This window comes from Garra rufa, unplaced genomic scaffold (assembly GCF_049309525.1).
Source record: "Garra rufa unplaced genomic scaffold, GarRuf1.0 hap1_unplaced_003, whole genome shotgun sequence".
Classification (NCBI taxonomy): Eukaryota; Metazoa; Chordata; class Actinopteri; order Cypriniformes; family Cyprinidae; genus Garra; species Garra rufa.
The window spans coordinates 42,167-59,116 of NW_027394278.1; the positions used below are offsets into that span (position 1 = coordinate 42,167).

Genomic DNA, 16,950 nt, shown 5'->3' on the forward strand with positions numbered 1-16,950 from the left:
CAAGAGGATCACTGCTAAATGTACCGAACGACGAGGATGGGACTCGAACCCACGCGTGCAGAGCACAATGGATTAGCAGTCCATCGCCTTAACCACTCGGCCACCTCGTCGTATTACGTGCCGTCTTTTATTTAGCACTCCCGATTCAGATCATCAGCTCATTAGTAGAGAACTCAAAGAACTGAACTGAGTGTGTTAGATAAGGAGGACACACAAAAAGTTCAGCATGGGGTCCCCAGGACCTAGATTAAGGTCCAGTGCTAAAGGAACCGAACGACAAGGATGGGATTAGCAGTCCATCGCCTTAACCACTCGGCCTCCCCGCCCCCTTGCTGACTGAGAGAGGCCATGCTGCGGACCTTTTCAGCTGCTGCTGCTGTGCTTTCAGCAGGCTGTTTTGAGCACAGAGGGAATAGTGAATGAGCCGTCTTTTACACACCTCTAATCTGTTCCGTAGAAACACGGTGCAGCAACCCGTGCCAGGAGACTGTTTGTGCGGCAGTTTAAAGCTTACTACCACCTTGTCGGTTCACATCCACGTAGGTGCCTGCAAAGGTCACAACCGTCGCCGGCATTCTTTCGCAGAGGCAATATTGTAGCCTATGAGGTTTATCCGAGGCGCGATCATTGCTGGTTGAAAACTTTACCCAATACCCCGCCAGGATGACTTGAAATACAGTCAGCTTTGGCAATTTTTGCTAGCCTCTCTGGAGGCTTAGAGTATTGTTGAGAAAAAACAGCCTGGTTTCGTTTCTCGTCGAAAAGTTGTCTGCTGATGATTGAGCGCCAGAGCCAGAAGGCTTGTTGTTTTGTAAATATGTCCTCAAGACGGGTATCATTAAACTGCAGCGCAATTACAGCTCACCGTTACCCATCGTAAACAGGTTGGGCCTGTCTGGTCCGGTGGGCTCTCAGTGGCGCTAAAGCTTCCAGTGCATGTCGAGCACAATGTATTAGCCTTCCACCGCCTTACCCGCTGGACCACCTCGTCATCTTGCGTGGTTTCTTTGTTTAACACTCCTGAACCATGTGCATGTGGATGCCTTCTTCGTCTTTTGTTTCAGCCGCCGAGGGCCTGTTTTCCACTGAGGCCCTGCGTCAAACTCCCTATGAGACACAATCGAACGTTAGTAGTAACCTCCGATTACGGCCGAATGTGGATTCTGCTCGGACGACGGGGCACCGGTACATCCTTTGTAGCTTTGGCTTGTTAGCCAAACGCTACAGCAGTTTGCCATTTCCCATGAAATCATCCTTGATTTCCTTAAGAAAGGTGCCCCAAATTGGTGGAAAATCACATCTCAACCATACGCTGTCCAAAGCATTGACCCGCCTTCACGCGGCAAAACAGAACGTGTTGTTGGCCCGCACTGCTGGGTCAAACTGCGCTTCCCAAAAACAGATTGGGTCAAAACCGACAGAAGAAAACTCTAAGCCTGCTCTAAGCCCTACCCACGGGGAGGGCTCGACAGTCTCGCACAACGCGAGAGCCTCCGTTTCGCCTGTGTAATTTGGGGGCCGATGAAAACTGGGTCCGACCCGGTGAAGAAGCCCACGATCAGCCCGGCTAGCTCAGTCGGTAGAGCATGAGACTCTTAATCTCAGGGTCGTGGGTTCGAGCCCCACGTTGGGCGGTTCTGTTGACTCTCTTTCTTCCCAAAAGGGTGGCGGGCTCCAGCGTGCCCATTCGCCGCGCAGGCTGAGTGGATTTTGCGAGCTCCGGAAACATCTTTCAAAACAGATGTCGCTGTTAGTGCAAGCAATTTTAATCCCTATCACTAACCCTAACCCTTGCTTTTACACCGGTGATCCGGCGGCAGCAAGCAACAGCAAGCAACAGCGGCTGTCTCTGTGGCGCAATCGGTTAGCGCGTTCGGCTGTTAACCGAAAGGTTGGTGGTTCGAGCCCACCCAGGGACGTGTGAAATGCCGGAGTTTTGCACGCGCGTCAGGTGTCCACTAACGCCTATGCCATTCTTAGGGTTGCGAGGCACAGCTTTCTCAGGGCGTTTATCTTGTGCACCTTCAATAAGCTGGCTTGTTTTAAAAGAACTCAGCGGCGGGCATTTGGTGAACATTTTCACCAGCTCGAGTAGTTTGCTGTGGCATGTGGATGCCTTCTTTACTGATGATCTGTCTCTGGGGCTCATCTAGTTGACATAGTATCCGCTGACATTCGGCTGAAGGTGCTGATCCACCATCTGCTCTTGGTACGGACTGGAACCGGGGGACTGTAGTGACCATCAGATCGGAATGCAGAATGGATCTGGTGGCTACGGTGACCTCAGAATAAGAAGAAACAGACTAATATTAATGTAGATGCAAAAGTTCCATGTTGCCACAAAGTCAATTCCCAATACCCCACCGGGATGACTTGAAATACAGTCAGCATCGGCAATTTTTGCCAGTCTCTCTGGAGGCTTGTTGAGAAAGATAGTCTTGCTTCGTTTTGTTTCCTTTTATTGGCGTGGCTGGTTGTTGGTCCTCGTCAAAGAGGTGTCCACCGATCATAGCGTGCCGGAGCCAGAAGACTTGTTGTTTTGTCAATATGTTCTCAAGACTTTGCGGCAGGTATCAATAAACTACAGCACAATCACAGCTCGCCGCTACCCATCGTAAACAGGTTGGGCCTGTCTGTTCCGGTGGGCTCTCAGTGGTGCTAAAGCATCAAATGAAGAGGATGGGATTCGAACCCACACAAACCAAGGCGTGCCGAGCACAACGGACTAGCCTTGCATCGCCTTAACCACTCGACCACCTTTCGTTTTGCGCGGTCCTTTTGTTTAACACTCCCGATTCAGACCACCAGCTCATTAGTAGAGCGCTCAGTGAACTGAACTGAGTGTGTCAGATAGGGAAGACACACAAAAATTGCAGAGTGGGGTCCCCAAGAGGATCACTGCTAAATGTACCGAACGACGAGGATGGGACTCGAACCCACGCGTGCAGAGCACAATGGATTAGCAGTCCATCGCCTTAACCACTCGGCCACCTCGTCGTATTACGTGCCGTCTTTTATTTAGCACTCCCGATTCAGATCATCAGCTCATTAGTAGAGAACTCAAAGAACTGAACTGAGTGTGTTAGATAAGGAGGACACACAAAAAGTTCAGCATGGGGTCCCCAGGACCTAGATTAAGGTCCAGTGCTAAAGGAACCGAACGACAAGGATGGGATTAGCAGTCCATCGCCTTAACCACTCGGCCTCCCCGCCCCCTTGCTGACTGAGAGAGGCCATGCTGCGGACCTTTTCAGCTGCTGCTGCTGTGCTTTCAGCAGGCTGTTTTGAGCACAGAGGGAATAGTGAATGAGCCGTCTTTTACACACCTCTAATCTGTTCCGTAGAAACACGGTGCAGCAACCCGTGCCAGGAGACTGTTTGTGCGGCAGTTTAAAGCTTACTACCACCTTGTCGGTTCACATCCACGTAGGTGCCTGCAAAGGTCACAACCGTCGCCGGCATTCTTTCGCAGAGGCAATATTGTAGCCTATGAGGTTTATCCGAGGCGCGATCATTGCTGGTTGAAAACTTTACCCAATACCCCGCCAGGATGACTTGAAATACAGTCAGTTTTGGCAATTTTTGCTAGCCTCTCTGGAGGCTTAGAGTATTGTTGAGAAAAAATAGCCTGGTTTCGTTTCTCGTCGAAAAGTTGTCTGCTGATGATTGAGCGCCAGAGCCAGAAGGCTTGTTGTTTTGTAAATATGTCCTCAAGACGGGTATCATTAAACTGCAGCGCAATTACAGCTCACCGTTACCCATCGTAAACAGGTTGGGCCTGTCTGGTCCGGTGGGCTCTCAGTGGCGCTAAAGCTTCCAGTGCATGTCGAGCACAATGTATTAGCCTTCCACCGCCTTACCCGCTGGACCACCTCGTCATCTTGCGTGGTTTCTTTGTTTAACACTCCTGAACCATGTGCATGTGGATGCCTTCTTCGTCTTTTGTTTCAGCCGCCGAGGGCCTGTTTTCCACTGAGGCCCTGCGTCAAACTCCCTATGAGACACAATCGAACGTTAGTAGTAACCTCCGATTACGGCCGAATGTGGATTCTGCTCGGACGACGGGGCACCGGTACATCCTTTGTAGCTTTGGCTTGTTAGCCAAACGCTACAGCAGTTTGCCATTTCCCATGAAATCATCCTTGATTTCCTTAAGAAAGGTGCCCCAAATTGGTGGAAAATCACATCTCAACCATACGCTGTCCAAAGCATTGACCCGCCTTCACGCGGCAAAACAGAACGTGTTGTTGGCCCGCACTGCTGGGTCAAACTGCGCTTCCCAAAAACAGATTGGGTCAAAACCGACAGAAGAAAACTCTAAGCCTGCTCTAAGCCCTACCCACGGGGAGGGCTCGACAGTCTCGCACAACGCGAGAGCCTCCGTTTCGCCTGTGTAATTTGGGGGCCGATGAAAACTGGGTCCGACCCGGTGAAGAAGCCCACGATCAGCCCGGCTAGCTCAGTCGGTAGAGCATGAGACTCTTAATCTCAGGGTCGTGGGTTCGAGCCCCACGTTGGGCGGCTCTGTTGACTCTCTTTCTTCCCAAAAGGGTGGCGGGCTCCAGCGTGCCCATTCGCCGCGCAGGCTGAGTGGATTTTGCGAGCTCCGGAAACATCTTTCAAAACAGATGTCGCTGTTAGTGCGAGCAATTTTAATCCCTATCACTAACCCTAACCCTTGCTTTTACACCGGTGATCCGGCGGCAGCAAGCAACAGCGGCTGTCTCTGTGGCGCAATCGGTTAGCGCGTTCGGCTGTTAACCGAAAGGTTGGTGGTTCGAGCCCACCCAGGGACGTGTGAAATGCCGGAGTTTTGCACGCGCGTCAGGTGTCCACTAACGCCTATGCCATTCTTAGGGTTGCGAGGCACAGCTTTCTCAGGGCGTTTATCTTGTGCACCTTCAATAAGCTGGCTTGTTTTAAAAGAACTCAGCGGCGGGCATTTGGTGAACATTTTCACCAGCTCGAGTAGTTTGCTGTGGCATGTGGATGCCTTCTTAACTGATGATCTGTCTCTGGGGCTCATCTAGTTGACATAGTATCCGCTGACATTCGGCTGAAGGTGCTGATCCACCATCTGCTCTTGGTACGGACTGGAACCGGGGGAATGTAATGACCATCAGATCGGAATGCAGAATGGATCTGGTGGCTACGGTGACCTCAGAATAAGAAGAAACAGACTAATATTAATGTAGATGCAAAAGTTCCATGTTGCCACAAAGTCAATACCCAATACCCCACCGGGATGACTTGAAATACAGTCAGCATCGGCAATTTTTGCCAGTCTCTCTGGAGGCTTGTTGAGAAAGATAGTCTTGCTTCGTTTTGTTTCCTTTTATTGGCGTGGCTGGTTGTTGGTCCTCGTCAAAGAGGTGTCCACCGATCATAGCGTGCCGGAGCCAGAAGACTTGTTGTTTTGTCAATATGTTCTCAAGACTTTGCGGCAGGTATCAATAAACTACAGCACAATCACAGCTCGCCGCTACCCATCGTAAACAGGTTGGGCCTGTCTGTTCCGGTGGGCTCTCAGTGGTGCTAAAGCATCAAATGAAGAGGATGGGATTCGAACCCACACAAACCAAGGCGTGCCGAGCACAACGGACTAGCCTTGCATCGCCTTAACCACTCGACCACCTTTCGTTTTGCGCGGTCCTTTTGTTTAACACTCCCGATTCAGACCACCAGCTCATTAGTAGAGCTCTCAGTGAACTGAACTGAGTGTGTCAGATAGGGAAGACACACAAAAATTGCAGAGTGGGGTCCCCAGGACCGCTGCTAAATGTACCGAACGACGAGGATGGGATTCGAACCTACGCGTGCAGAGCACAATGGATTAGCAGTCCATCGCCTTAACCACTCGGCCACCTCGTCGTATTACGTGCCGTCTTTTATTTAGCACTCCCGATTCAGATCATCAGCTCATTAGTAGAGAACTCAAAGAACTGAACTGAGTGTGTTAGATAAGGAGGACACACAAAAAGTTCAGCATGGGGTCCCCAGGACCTAGATTAAGGTCCAGTGCTAAAGGAACCGAACGACAAGGATGGGATTAGCAGTCCATCGGCTTAACCACTCGGCCTCCCCGCCCCCTTGCTGACTGAGAGAGGCCATGCTGCGGACCTTTTCAGCTGCTGCTGCTGTGCTTTCAGCAGGCTGTTTTGAGCACAGAGGGAATAGTGAATGAGCCGTCTTTTACACACCTCTAATCTGTTCCGTAGAAACACGATGCAGCAACCCGTGCCAGGAGACTGTTTGTGCGGCAGTTTAAAGCTTACTACCACCTTGTCGGTTCACATCCACGTAGGTGCCTGCAAAGGTCACAACCGTCGCCGGCATTCTTTCGCAGAGGCAATATTGTAGCCTATGAGGTTTATCCGAGGCGCGATCATTGCTGGTTGAAAACTTTACCCAATACCCCGCCAGGATGACTTGAAATACAGTCAGCTTTGGCAATTTTTGCTAGCCTCTCTGGAGGCTTAGAGTATTGTTGAGAAAAAATAGCCTGGTTTCGTTTCTCGTCGAAAAGTTGTCTGCTGATGATTGAGCGCCAGAGCCAGAAGGCTTGTTGTTTTGTAAATATGTCCTCAAGACGGGTATCATTAAACTGCAGCGCAATTACAGCTCACCGTTACCCATCGTAAACAGGTTGGGCCTGTCTGGTCCGGTGGGCTCTCAGTGGCGCTAAAGCTTCCAGTGCATGTCGAGCACAATGTATTAGCCTTCCACCGCCTTACCCGCTGGACCACCTCGTCATCTTGCGTGGTTTCTTTGTTTAACACTCCTGAACCATGTGCATGTGGATGCCTTCTTCGTCTTTTGTTTCAGCCGCCGAGGGCCTGTTTTCCACTGAGGCCCTGCGTCAAACTCCCTATGAGACACAATCGAACGTTAGTAGTAACCTCCGATTACGGCCGAATGTGGATTCTGCTCGGACGACGGGGCACCGGTACATCCTTTGTAGCTTTGGCTTGTTAGCCAAACGCTACAGCAGTTTGCCATTTCCCATGAAATCATCCTTGATTTCCTTAAGAAAGGTGCCCCAAATTGGTGGAAAATCACATCTCAACCATACGCTGTCCAAAGCATTGACCCGCCTTCACGCGGCAAAACAGAACGTGTTGTTGGCCCGCACTGCTGGGTCAAACTGCGCTTCCCAAAAACAGATTGGGTCAAAACCGACAGAAGAAAACTCTAAGCCTGCTCTAAGCCCTACCCACGGGGAGGGCTCGACAGTCTCGCACAACGCGAGAGCCTCCGTTTCGCCTGTGTAATTTGGGGGCCGATGAAAACTGGGTCCGACCCGGTGAAGAAGCCCACGACCAGCCCGGCTAGCTCAGTCGGTAGAGCATGATACTCTTAATCTCAGGGTCGTGGGTTCGAGCCCCACGTTGGGCGGCTCTGTTGACTCTCTTTCTTCCCAAAAGGGTGGCGGGCTCCAGCGTGCCCATTCGCCGCGCAGGCTGAGTGGATTTTGCGAGCTCCGGAAACATCTTTCAAAACAGATGTCGCTGTTAGTGCGAGCAATTTTAATCCCTATCACTAACCCTAACCCTTGCTTTTACACCGGTGATCCGGCGGCAGCAAGCAACAGCGGCTGTCTCTGTGGCGCAATCGGTTAGCGCGTTCGGCTGTTAACCGAAAGGTTGGTGGTTCGAGCCCACCCAGGGACGTGTGAAATGCCGGAGTTTTGCACGCGCGTCAGGTGTCCACTAACGCCTATGCCATTCTTAGGGTTGCGAGGCACAGCTTTCTCAGGGCGTTTATCTTGTGCACCTTCAATAAGCTGGCTTGTTTTAAAAGAACTCAGCGGCGGGCATTTGGTGAACATTTTCACCAGCTCGAGTAGTTTGCTGTGGCATGTGGATGCCTTCTTTACTGATGATCTGTCTCTGGGGCTCATCTAGTTGACATAGTATCCGCTGACATTCGGCTGAAGGTGCTGATCCACCATCTGCTCTTGGTACGGACTGGAACCGGGGGACTGTAGTGACCATCAGATCGGAATGCAGAATGGATCTGGTGGCTACGGTGACCTCAGAATAAGAAGAAACAGACTAATATTAATGTAGATGCAAAAGTTCCATGTTGCCACAAAGTCAATACCCAATACCCCACCGGGATGACTTGAAATACAGTCAGCATCGGCAATTTTTGCCAGTCTCTCTGGAGGCTTGTTGAGAAAGATAGTCTTGCTTCGTTTTGTTTCCTTTTATTGGCGTGGCTGGTTGTTGGTCCTCGTCAAAGAGGTGTCCACCGATCATAGCGTGCCGGAGCCAGAAGACTTGTTGTTTTGTCAATATGTTCTCAAGACTTTGCGGCAGGTATCAATAAACTACAGCACAATCACAGCTCGCCGCTACCCATCGTAAACAGGTTGGGCCTGTCTGTTCCGGTGGGCTCTCAGTGGTGCTAAAGCATCAAATGAAGAGGATGGGATTCGAACCCACACAAACCAAGGCGTGCCGAGCACAACGGACTAGCCTTGCATCGCCTTAACCACTCGACCACCTTTCGTTTTGCGCGGTCCTTTTGTTTAACACTCCCGATTCAGACCACCAGCTCATTAGTAGAGCTCTCAGTGAACTGAACTGAGTGTGTCAGATAGGGAAGACACACAAAAATTGCAGAGTGGGGTCCCCAGGACCGCTGCTAAATGTACCGAACGACGAGGATGGGATTCGAACCTACGCGTGCAGAGCACAATGGATTAGCAGTCCATCGCCTTAACCACTCGGCCACCTCGTCGTATTACGTGCCGTCTTTTATTTAGCACTCCCGATTCAGATCATCAGCTCATTAGTAGAGAACTCAAAGAACTGAACTGAGTGTGTTAGATAAGGAGGACACACAAAAAGTTCAGCATGGGGTCCCCAGGACCTAGATTAAGGTCCAGTGCTAAAGGAACCGAACGACAAGGATGGGATTAGCAGTCCATCGCCTTAACCACTCGGCCTCCCCGCCCCCTTGCTGACTGAGAGAGGCCATGCTGCGGACCTTTTCAGCTGCTGCTGCTGTGCTTTCAGCAGGCTGTTTTGAGCACAGAGGGAATAGTGAATGAGCCGTCTTTTACACACCTCTAATCTGTTCCGTAGAAACACGATGCAGCAACCCGTGCCAGGAGAATGTTTGTGCGGCAGTTTAAAGCTTGCTACCACCTTGTCGGTTCACATCCACGTAGGTGCCTGCAAAGGTCACGACCGTCGCCGGCATTCTTTCGTAGAGGCAATATTGTAGCCTATGAGGTTTATCCGAGGCGCGATCATTGCTGGTTGAAAACTTTACCCAATACCCCGCCCGGATGACTTGAAATACAGTCAGCTTTGGCAATTTTTGCTAGCCTCTCTGGAGGCTTAGAGTATTGTTGAGAAAAAATAGCCTGGCTTTGTTTCTCGTCAAAAAGGTGTCTGCTTATGATTGAGCGCCAGAGCCAGAAGGCTTGTTGTTTTGTGAATATGTCCTCAAGACGGGTATCATTAAACTGCAGCGCAATTACAGCTCACCGTTACCCATCGTAAACAGGTTGGGCCTGTCTGGTCCGGTGGGCTCTCAGTGGCGCTAAAGCTTCCAGTGCATGTCGAGCACAATGTATTAGCCTTCCACCGCCTTACCCGCTGGACCACCTCGTCATCTTGCGTGGTTTCTTTGTTTAACACTCCTGAACCATGTGCATGTGGATGCCTTCTTCGTCTTTTGTTTCAGCCGCCGAGGGCCTGTTTTCCACTGAGGCCCTGCGTCAAACTCCCTATGAGACACAATCGAACGTTAGTAGTAACCTCCGATTACGGCCGAATGTGGATTCTGCTCGGACGACGGGGCACCGGTACATCCTTTGTAGCTTTGGCTTGTTAGCCAAACGCTACAGCAGTTTGCCATTTCCCATGAAATCATCCTTGATTTCCTTAAGAAAGGTGCCCCAAATTGGTGGAAAATCACATCTCAACCATACGCTGTCCAAAGCATTGACCCGCCTTCACGCGGCAAAACAGAACGTGTTGTTGGCCCGCACTGCTGGGTCAAACTGCGCTTCCCAAAAACAGATTGGGTCAAAACCGACAGAAGAAAACTCTAAGCCTGCTCTAAGCCCTACCCACGGGGAGGGCTCGACAGTCTCGCACAACGCGAGAGCCTCCGTTTCGCCTGTGTAATTTGGGGGCCGATGAAAACTGGGTCCGACCCGGTGAAGAAGCCCACGATCAGCCCGGCTAGCTCAGTCGGTAGAGCATGAGACTCTTAATCTCAGGGTCGTGGGTTCGAGCCCCACGTTGGGCGGCTCTGTTGACTCTCTTTCTTCCCAAAAGGGTGGCGGGCTCCAGCGTGCCCATTCGCCGCGCAGGCTGAGTGGATTTTGCGAGCTCCGGAAACATCTTTCAAAACAGATGTCGCTGTTAGTGCGAGCAATTTTAATCCCTATCACTAACCCTAACCCTTGCTTTTACACCGGTGATCCGGCGGCAGCAAGCAACAGCGGCTGTCTCTGTGGCGCAATCGGTTAGCGCGTTCGGCTGTTAACCGAAAGGTTGGTGGTTCGAGCCCACCCAGGGACGTGTGAAATGCCGGAGTTTTGCACGCGCGTCAGGTGTCCACTAACGCCTATGCCATTCTTAGGGTTGCGAGGCACAGCTTTCTCAGGGCGTTTATCTTGTGCACCTTCAATAAGCTGGCTTGTTTTAAAAGAACTCAGCGGCGGGCATTTGGTGAACATTTTCACCAGCTCGAGTAGTTTGCTGTGGCATGTGGATGCCTTCTTTACTGATGATCTGTCTCTGGGGCTCATCTAGTTGACATAGTATCCGCTGACATTCGGCTGAAGGTGCTGATCCACCATCTGCTCTTGGTACGGACTGGAACCGGGGGACTGTAGTGACCATCAGATCGGAATGCAGAATGGATCTGGTGGCTACGGTGACCTCAGAATAAGAAGAAACAGACTAATATTAATGTAGATGCAAAAGTTCCATGTTGCCACAAAGTCAATACCCAATACCCCACCGGGATGACTTGAAATACAGTCAGCATCGGCAATTTTTGCCAGTCTCTCTGGAGGCTTGTTGAGAAAGATAGTCTTGCTTCGTTTTGTTTCCTTTTATTGGCGTGGCTGGTTGTTGGTCCTCGTCAAAGAGGTGTCCACCGATCATAGCGTGCCGGAGCCAGAAGACTTGTTGTTTTGTCAATATGTTCTCAAGACTTTGCGGCAGGTATCAATAAACTACAGCACAATCACAGCTCGCCGCTACCCATCGTAAACAGGTTGGGCCTGTCTGTTCCGGTGGGCTCTCAGTGGTGCTAAAGCATCAAATGAAGAGGATGGGATTCGAACCCACACAAACCAAGGCGTGCCGAGCACAACGGACTAGCCTTGCATCGCCTTAACCACTCGACCACCTTTCGTTTTGCGCGGTCCTTTTGTTTAACACTCCCGATTCAGACCACCAGCTCATTAGTAGAGCTCTCAGTGAACTGAACTGAGTGTGTCAGATAGGGAAGACACACAAAAATTGCAGAGTGGGGTCCCCAGGACCGCTGCTAAATGTACCGAACGACGAGGATGGGATTCGAACCTACGCGTGCAGAGCACAATGGATTAGCAGTCCATCGCCTTAACCACTCGGCCACCTCGTCGTATTACGTGCCGTCTTTTATTTAGCACTCCCGATTCAGATCATCAGCTCATTAGTAGAGAACTCAAAGAACTGAACTGAGTGTGTTAGATAAGGAGGACACACAAAAAGTTCAGCATGGGGTCCCCAGGACCTAGATTAAGGTCCAGTGCTAAAGGAACCGAACGACAAGGATGGGATTAGCAGTCCATCGCCTTAACCACTCGGCCTCCCCGCCCCCTTGCTGACTGAGAGAGGCCATGCTGCGGACCTTTTCAGCTGCTGCTGCTGTGCTTTCAGCAGGCTGTTTTGAGCACAGAGGGAATAGTGAATGAGCCGTCTTTTACACACCTCTAATCTGTTCCGTAGAAACACGATGCAGCAACCCGTGCCAGGAGAATGTTTGTGCGGCAGTTTAAAGCTTGCTACCACCTTGTCGGTTCACATCCACGTAGGTGCCTGCAAAGGTCACGACCGTCGCCGGCATTCTTTCGCAGAGGCAATATTGTAGCCTATGAGGTTTATCCGAGGCGCGATCATTGCTGGTTGAAAACTTTACCCAATACCCCGCCAGGATGACTTGAAATACAGTCAGCTTTGGCAATTTTTGCTAGCCTCTCTGGAGGCTTAGAGTATTGTTGAGAAAAAATAGCCTGGTTTCGTTTCTCGTCGAAAAGTTGTCTGCTGATGATTGAGCGCCAGAGCCAGAAGGCTTGTTGTTTTGTAAATATGTCCTCAAGACGGGTATCATTAAACTGCAGCGCAATTACAGCTCACCGTTACCCATCGTAAACAGGTTGGGCCTGTCTGGTCCGGTGGGCTCTCAGTGGCGCTAAAGCTTCCAGTGCATGTCGAGCACAATGTATTAGCCTTCCACCGCCTTACCCGCTGGACCACCTCGTCATCTTGCGTGGTTTCTTTGTTTAACACTCCTGAACCATGTGCATGTGGATGCCTTCTTCGTCTTTTGTTTCAGCCGCCGAGGGCCTGTTTTCCACTGAGGCCCTGCGTCAAACTCCCTATGAGACACAATCGAACGTTAGTAGTAACCTCCGATTACGGCCGAATGTGGATTCTGCTCGGACGACGGGGCACCGGTACATCCTTTGTAGCTTTGGCTTGTTAGCCAAACGCTACAGCAGTTTGCCATTTCCCATGAAATCATCCTTGATTTCCTTAAGAAAGGTGCCCCAAATTGGTGGAAAATCACATCTCAACCATACGCTGTCCAAAGCATTGACCCGCCTTCACGCGGCAAAACAGAACGTGTTGTTGGCCCGCACTGCTGGGTCAAACTGCGCTTCCCAAAAACAGATTGGGTCAAAACCGACAGAAGAAAACTCTAAGCCTGCTCTAAGCCCTACCCACGGGGAGGGCTCGACAGTCTCGCACAACGCGAGAGCCTCCGTTTCGCCTGTGTAATTTGGGGGCCGATGAAAACTGGGTCCGACCCGGTGAAGAAGCCCACGATCAGCCCGGCTAGCTCAGTCGGTAGAGCATGAGACTCTTAATCTCAGGGTCGTGGGTTCGAGCCCCACGTTGGGCGGCTCTGTTGACTCTCTTTCTTCCCAAAAGGGTGGCGGGCTCCAGCGTGCCCATTCGCCGCGCAGGCTGAGTGGATTTTGCGAGCTCCGGAAACATCTTTCAAAACAGATGTCGCTGTTAGTGCGAGCAATTTTAATCCCTATCACTAACCCTAACCCTTGCTTTTACACCGGTGATCCGGCGGCAGGAAGCAACAGCGGCTGTCTCTGTGGCGCAATCGGTTAGCGCGTTCGGCTGTTAACCGAAAGGTTGGTGCTTCGAGCCCACCCAGGGACGTGTGAAATGCCGGAGTTTTGCACGCGCGTCAGGTGTCCACTAACGCCTATGCCATTCTTAGGGTTGCGAGGCACAGCTTTCTCAGGGCGTTTATCTTGTGCACCTTCAATAAGCTGGCTTGTTTTAAAAGAACTCAGCGGCGGGCATTTGGTGAACATTTTCACCAGCTCGAGTAGTTTGCTGTGGCATGTGGATGCCTTCTTTACTGATGATCTGTCTCTGGGGCTCATCTAGTTGACATAGTATCCGCTGACATTCGGCTGAAGGTGCTGATCCACCATCTGCTCTTGGTACGGACTGGAACCGGGGGACTGTAGTGACCATCAGATCGGAATGCAGAATGGATCTGGTGGCTACGGTGACCTCAGAATAAGAAGAAACAGACTAATATTAATGTAGATGCAAAAGTTCCATGTTGCCACAAAGTCAATACCCAATACCCCACCGGGATGACTTGAAATACAGTCAGCATCGGCAATTTTTGCCAGTCTCTCTGGAGGCTTGTTGAGAAAGATAGTCTTGCTTCGTTTTGTTTCCTTTTATTGGCGTGGCTGGTTGTTGGTCCTCGTCAAAGAGGTGTCCACCGATCATAGCGTGCCGGAGCCAGAAGACTTGTTGTTTTATCAATATGTTCTCAAGACTTTGCGGCAGGTATCAATAAACTACAGCACAATCACAGCTCGCCGCTACCCATCGTAAACAGGTTGGGCCTGTCTGTTCCGGTGGGCTCTCAGTGGTGCTAAAGCATCAAATGAAGAGGATGGGATTCGAACCCACACAAACCAAGGCGTGCCGAGCACAACGGACTAGCCTTGCATCGCCTTGACCACTCGACCACCTTTCGTTTTGCACGGTCCTTTTGTTTAACACTCCCGATTCAGACCACCAGCTCATTAGTAGAGCGCTCAGTGAACTGAACTGAGTGTGTCAGATAGGGAAGACACACAAAAATTGCAGAGTGGGGTCCCCAAGAGGATCACTGCTAAATGTACCGAACGACGAGGATGGGATTCGAACCCACGCGTGCAGAGCACAATGGATTAGCAGTCCATCGCCTTAACCACTCGGCCACCTCGTCGTATTACGTGCCGTCTTTTATTTAGCACTCCCGATTCAGATCATCAGCTCATTAGTAGAGAACTCAAAGAACTGAACTGAGTGTGTTAGATAAGGAGGACACACAAAAAGTTCAGCATGGGGTCCCCAGGACCTAGATTAAGGTCCAGTGCTAAAGGAACCGAACGACAAGGATGGGATTAGCAGTCCATCGCCTTAACCACTCGGCCTCCCCGCCCCCTTGCTGACTGAGAGAGGCCATGCTGCGGACCTTTTCAGCTGCTGCTGCTGTGCTTTCAGCAGGCTGTTTTGAGCACAGAGGGAATAGTGAATGAGCCGTCTTTTACACACCTCTAATCTGTTCCGTAGAAACACGGTGCAGCAACCCGTGCCAGGAGACTGTTTGTGCGGCAGTTTAAAGCTTACTACCACCTTGTCGGTTCACATCCACGTAGGTGCCTGCAAAGGTCACAACCGTCGCCGGCATTCTTTCGCAGAGGCAATATTGTAGCCTATGAGGTTTATCCGAGGCGCGATCATTGCTGGTTGAAAACTTTACCCAATACCCCGCCAGGATGACTTGAAATACAGTCAGCTTTGGCAATTTTTGCTAGCCTCTCTGGATGCTTAGAGTATTGTTGAGAAAAAATAGCCTGGTTTCGTTTCTCGTCGAAAAGTTGTCTGCTGATGATTGAGCGCCAGAGCCAGAAGGCTTGTTGTTTTGTAAATATGTCCTCAAGACGGGTATCATTAAACTGCAGCGCAATTACAGCTCACCGTTACCCATCGTAAACAGGTTGGGCCTGTCTGGTCCGGTGGGCTCTCAGTGGCGCTAAAGCTTCCAGTGCATGTCGAGCACAATGTATTAGCCTTCCACCGCCTTACCCGCTGGACCACCTCGTCATCTTGCGTGGTTTCTTTGTTTAACACTCCTGAACCATGTGCATGTGGATGCCTTCTTCGTCTTTTGTTTCAGCCGCCGAGGGCCTGTTTTCCACTGAGGCCCTGCGTCAAACTCCCTATGAGACACAATCGAACGTTAGTAGTAACCTCCGATTACGGCCGAATGTGGATTCTGCTCGGACGACGGGGCACCGGTACATCCTTTGTAGCTTTGGCTTGTTAGCCAAACGCTACAGCAGTTTGCCATTTCCCATGAAATCATCCTTGATTTCCTTAAGAAAGGTGCCCCAAATTGGTGGAAAATCACATCTCAACCATACGCTGTCCAAAGCATTGACCCGCCTTCACGCGGCAAAACAGAACGTGTTGTTGGCCCGCACTGCTGGGTCAAACTGCGCTTCCCAAAAACAGATTGGGTCAAAACCGACAGAAGAAAACTCTAAGCCTGCTCTAAGCCCTACCCACAGGGAGGGCTCGACAGTCTCGCACAACGCGAGAGCCTCCGTTTCGCCTGTGTAATTTGGGGGCCGATGAAAACTGGGTCCGACCCGGTGAAGAAGCCCACGACCAGCCCGGCTAGCTCAGTCGGTAGAGCATGAGACTCTTAATCTCAGGGTCGTGGGTTCGAGCCCCACGTTGGGCGGCTCTGTTGACTCTCTTTCTTCCCAAAAGGGTGGCGGGCTCCAGCGTGCCCATTCGCCGCGCAGGCTGAGTGGATTTTGCGAGCTCCGGAAACATCTTTCAAAACAGATGTCGCTGTTAGTGCGAGCAATTTTAATCCCTATCACTAACCCTAACCCTTGCTTTTACACCGGTGATCCGGCGGCAGCAAGCAACAGCGGCTGTCTCTGTGGCGCAATCGGTTAGCGCGTTCGGCTGTTAACCGAAAGGTTGGTGGTTCGAGCCCACCCAGGGACGTGTGAAATGCCGGAGTTTTGCACGCGCGTCAGGTGTCCACTAACGCCTATGCCATTCTTAGGGTTGCGAGGCACAGCTTTCTCAGGGCGTTTATCTTGTGCACCTTCAATAAGCTGGCTTGTTTTAAAAGAACTCAGCGGCGGGCATTTGGTGAACATTTTCACCAGCTCGAGTAGTTTGCTGTGGCATGTGGATGCCTTCTTAACTGATGATCTGTCTCTGGGGCTCATCTAGTTGACATAGTATCCGCTGACATTCGGCTGAAGGTGCTGATCCACCATCTGCTCTTGGTACGGACTGGAACCGGGGGACTGTAGTGACCATCAGATCGGAATGCAGAATGGATCTGGTGGCTACGGTGACCTCAGAATAAGAAGAAACAGACTAATATTAATGTAGATGCAAAAGTTCCATGTTGCCACAAAGTCAATACCCAATACCCCACCGGGATGACTTGAAATACAGTCAGCATCGGCAATTTTTGCCAGTCTCTCTGGAGGCTTGTTGAGAAAGATAGTCTTGCTTCGTTTTGTTTCCTTTTATTGGCGTGGCTGGTTGTTGGTCCTCGTCAAAGAGGTGTCCACCGATCATAGCGTGCCGGAGCCAGAAGACTTGTTGTTTTGTCAATATGTTCTCAAGACTTTGCGGCAGGTAT

General features: G+C 50.9%; 17 non-coding genes across 17 annotated transcripts; 16 read left to right on the forward strand and 1 right to left on the reverse strand.

Moving 5' to 3' along the window:
- The first annotated feature begins 573 nt into the window (after positions 1–573).
- On the forward strand, positions 574–714 carry LOC141311042 (U4 spliceosomal RNA). The gene has a single exon (XR_012348508.1). It is a non-coding gene; the product is annotated as a U4 spliceosomal RNA (small nuclear RNA).
- An 847-nt stretch (positions 715–1,561) lies between these two features.
- trnak-cuu (transfer RNA lysine (anticodon CUU)) lies at positions 1,562–1,634 on the forward strand. The gene has a single exon. It is a non-coding gene; the product is annotated as a tRNA-Lys (tRNA).
- A 211-nt stretch (positions 1,635–1,845) lies between these two features.
- On the forward strand, positions 1,846–1,919 carry trnan-guu (transfer RNA asparagine (anticodon GUU)). The gene has a single exon. It is a non-coding gene; the product is annotated as a tRNA-Asn (tRNA).
- Positions 1,920–3,460: 1,541 nt separating this feature from the next.
- Positions 3,461–3,601, forward strand: LOC141311096 (U4 spliceosomal RNA). Its single transcript, XR_012348561.1, has one exon. It is a non-coding gene; the product is annotated as a U4 spliceosomal RNA (small nuclear RNA).
- Positions 3,602–4,448: 847 nt separating this feature from the next.
- Positions 4,449–4,521, forward strand: trnak-cuu (transfer RNA lysine (anticodon CUU)). Its single transcript has one exon. It is a non-coding gene; the product is annotated as a tRNA-Lys (tRNA).
- Positions 4,522–4,722: 201 nt separating this feature from the next.
- trnan-guu (transfer RNA asparagine (anticodon GUU)) lies at positions 4,723–4,796 on the forward strand. Its single transcript has one exon. It is a non-coding gene; the product is annotated as a tRNA-Asn (tRNA).
- A 1,538-nt stretch (positions 4,797–6,334) lies between these two features.
- On the forward strand, positions 6,335–6,475 carry LOC141311043 (U4 spliceosomal RNA). The gene has a single exon (XR_012348509.1). It is a non-coding gene; the product is annotated as a U4 spliceosomal RNA (small nuclear RNA).
- A 1,121-nt stretch (positions 6,476–7,596) lies between these two features.
- Positions 7,597–7,670, forward strand: trnan-guu (transfer RNA asparagine (anticodon GUU)). The gene has a single exon. It is a non-coding gene; the product is annotated as a tRNA-Asn (tRNA).
- Positions 7,671–9,208: 1,538 nt separating this feature from the next.
- LOC141311113 (U4 spliceosomal RNA) lies at positions 9,209–9,349 on the forward strand. The gene has a single exon (XR_012348577.1). It is a non-coding gene; the product is annotated as a U4 spliceosomal RNA (small nuclear RNA).
- An 847-nt stretch (positions 9,350–10,196) lies between these two features.
- trnak-cuu (transfer RNA lysine (anticodon CUU)) lies at positions 10,197–10,269 on the forward strand. The gene has a single exon. It is a non-coding gene; the product is annotated as a tRNA-Lys (tRNA).
- A 201-nt stretch (positions 10,270–10,470) lies between these two features.
- trnan-guu (transfer RNA asparagine (anticodon GUU)) lies at positions 10,471–10,544 on the forward strand. The gene has a single exon. It is a non-coding gene; the product is annotated as a tRNA-Asn (tRNA).
- Positions 10,545–12,082: 1,538 nt separating this feature from the next.
- On the forward strand, positions 12,083–12,223 carry LOC141311046 (U4 spliceosomal RNA). The gene has a single exon (XR_012348511.1). It is a non-coding gene; the product is annotated as a U4 spliceosomal RNA (small nuclear RNA).
- Positions 12,224–13,070: 847 nt separating this feature from the next.
- Positions 13,071–13,143, forward strand: trnak-cuu (transfer RNA lysine (anticodon CUU)). Its single transcript has one exon. It is a non-coding gene; the product is annotated as a tRNA-Lys (tRNA).
- A 1,271-nt stretch (positions 13,144–14,414) lies between these two features.
- Positions 14,415–14,496, reverse strand: trnas-gcu (transfer RNA serine (anticodon GCU)). Its single transcript has one exon. It is a non-coding gene; the product is annotated as a tRNA-Ser (tRNA).
- Positions 14,497–14,959: 463 nt separating this feature from the next.
- Positions 14,960–15,100, forward strand: LOC141311105 (U4 spliceosomal RNA). Its single transcript, XR_012348569.1, has one exon. It is a non-coding gene; the product is annotated as a U4 spliceosomal RNA (small nuclear RNA).
- Positions 15,101–15,947: 847 nt separating this feature from the next.
- trnak-cuu (transfer RNA lysine (anticodon CUU)) lies at positions 15,948–16,020 on the forward strand. Its single transcript has one exon. It is a non-coding gene; the product is annotated as a tRNA-Lys (tRNA).
- Positions 16,021–16,221: 201 nt separating this feature from the next.
- trnan-guu (transfer RNA asparagine (anticodon GUU)) lies at positions 16,222–16,295 on the forward strand. Its single transcript has one exon. It is a non-coding gene; the product is annotated as a tRNA-Asn (tRNA).
- The last annotated feature ends 655 nt before the right edge of the window (positions 16,296–16,950 follow it).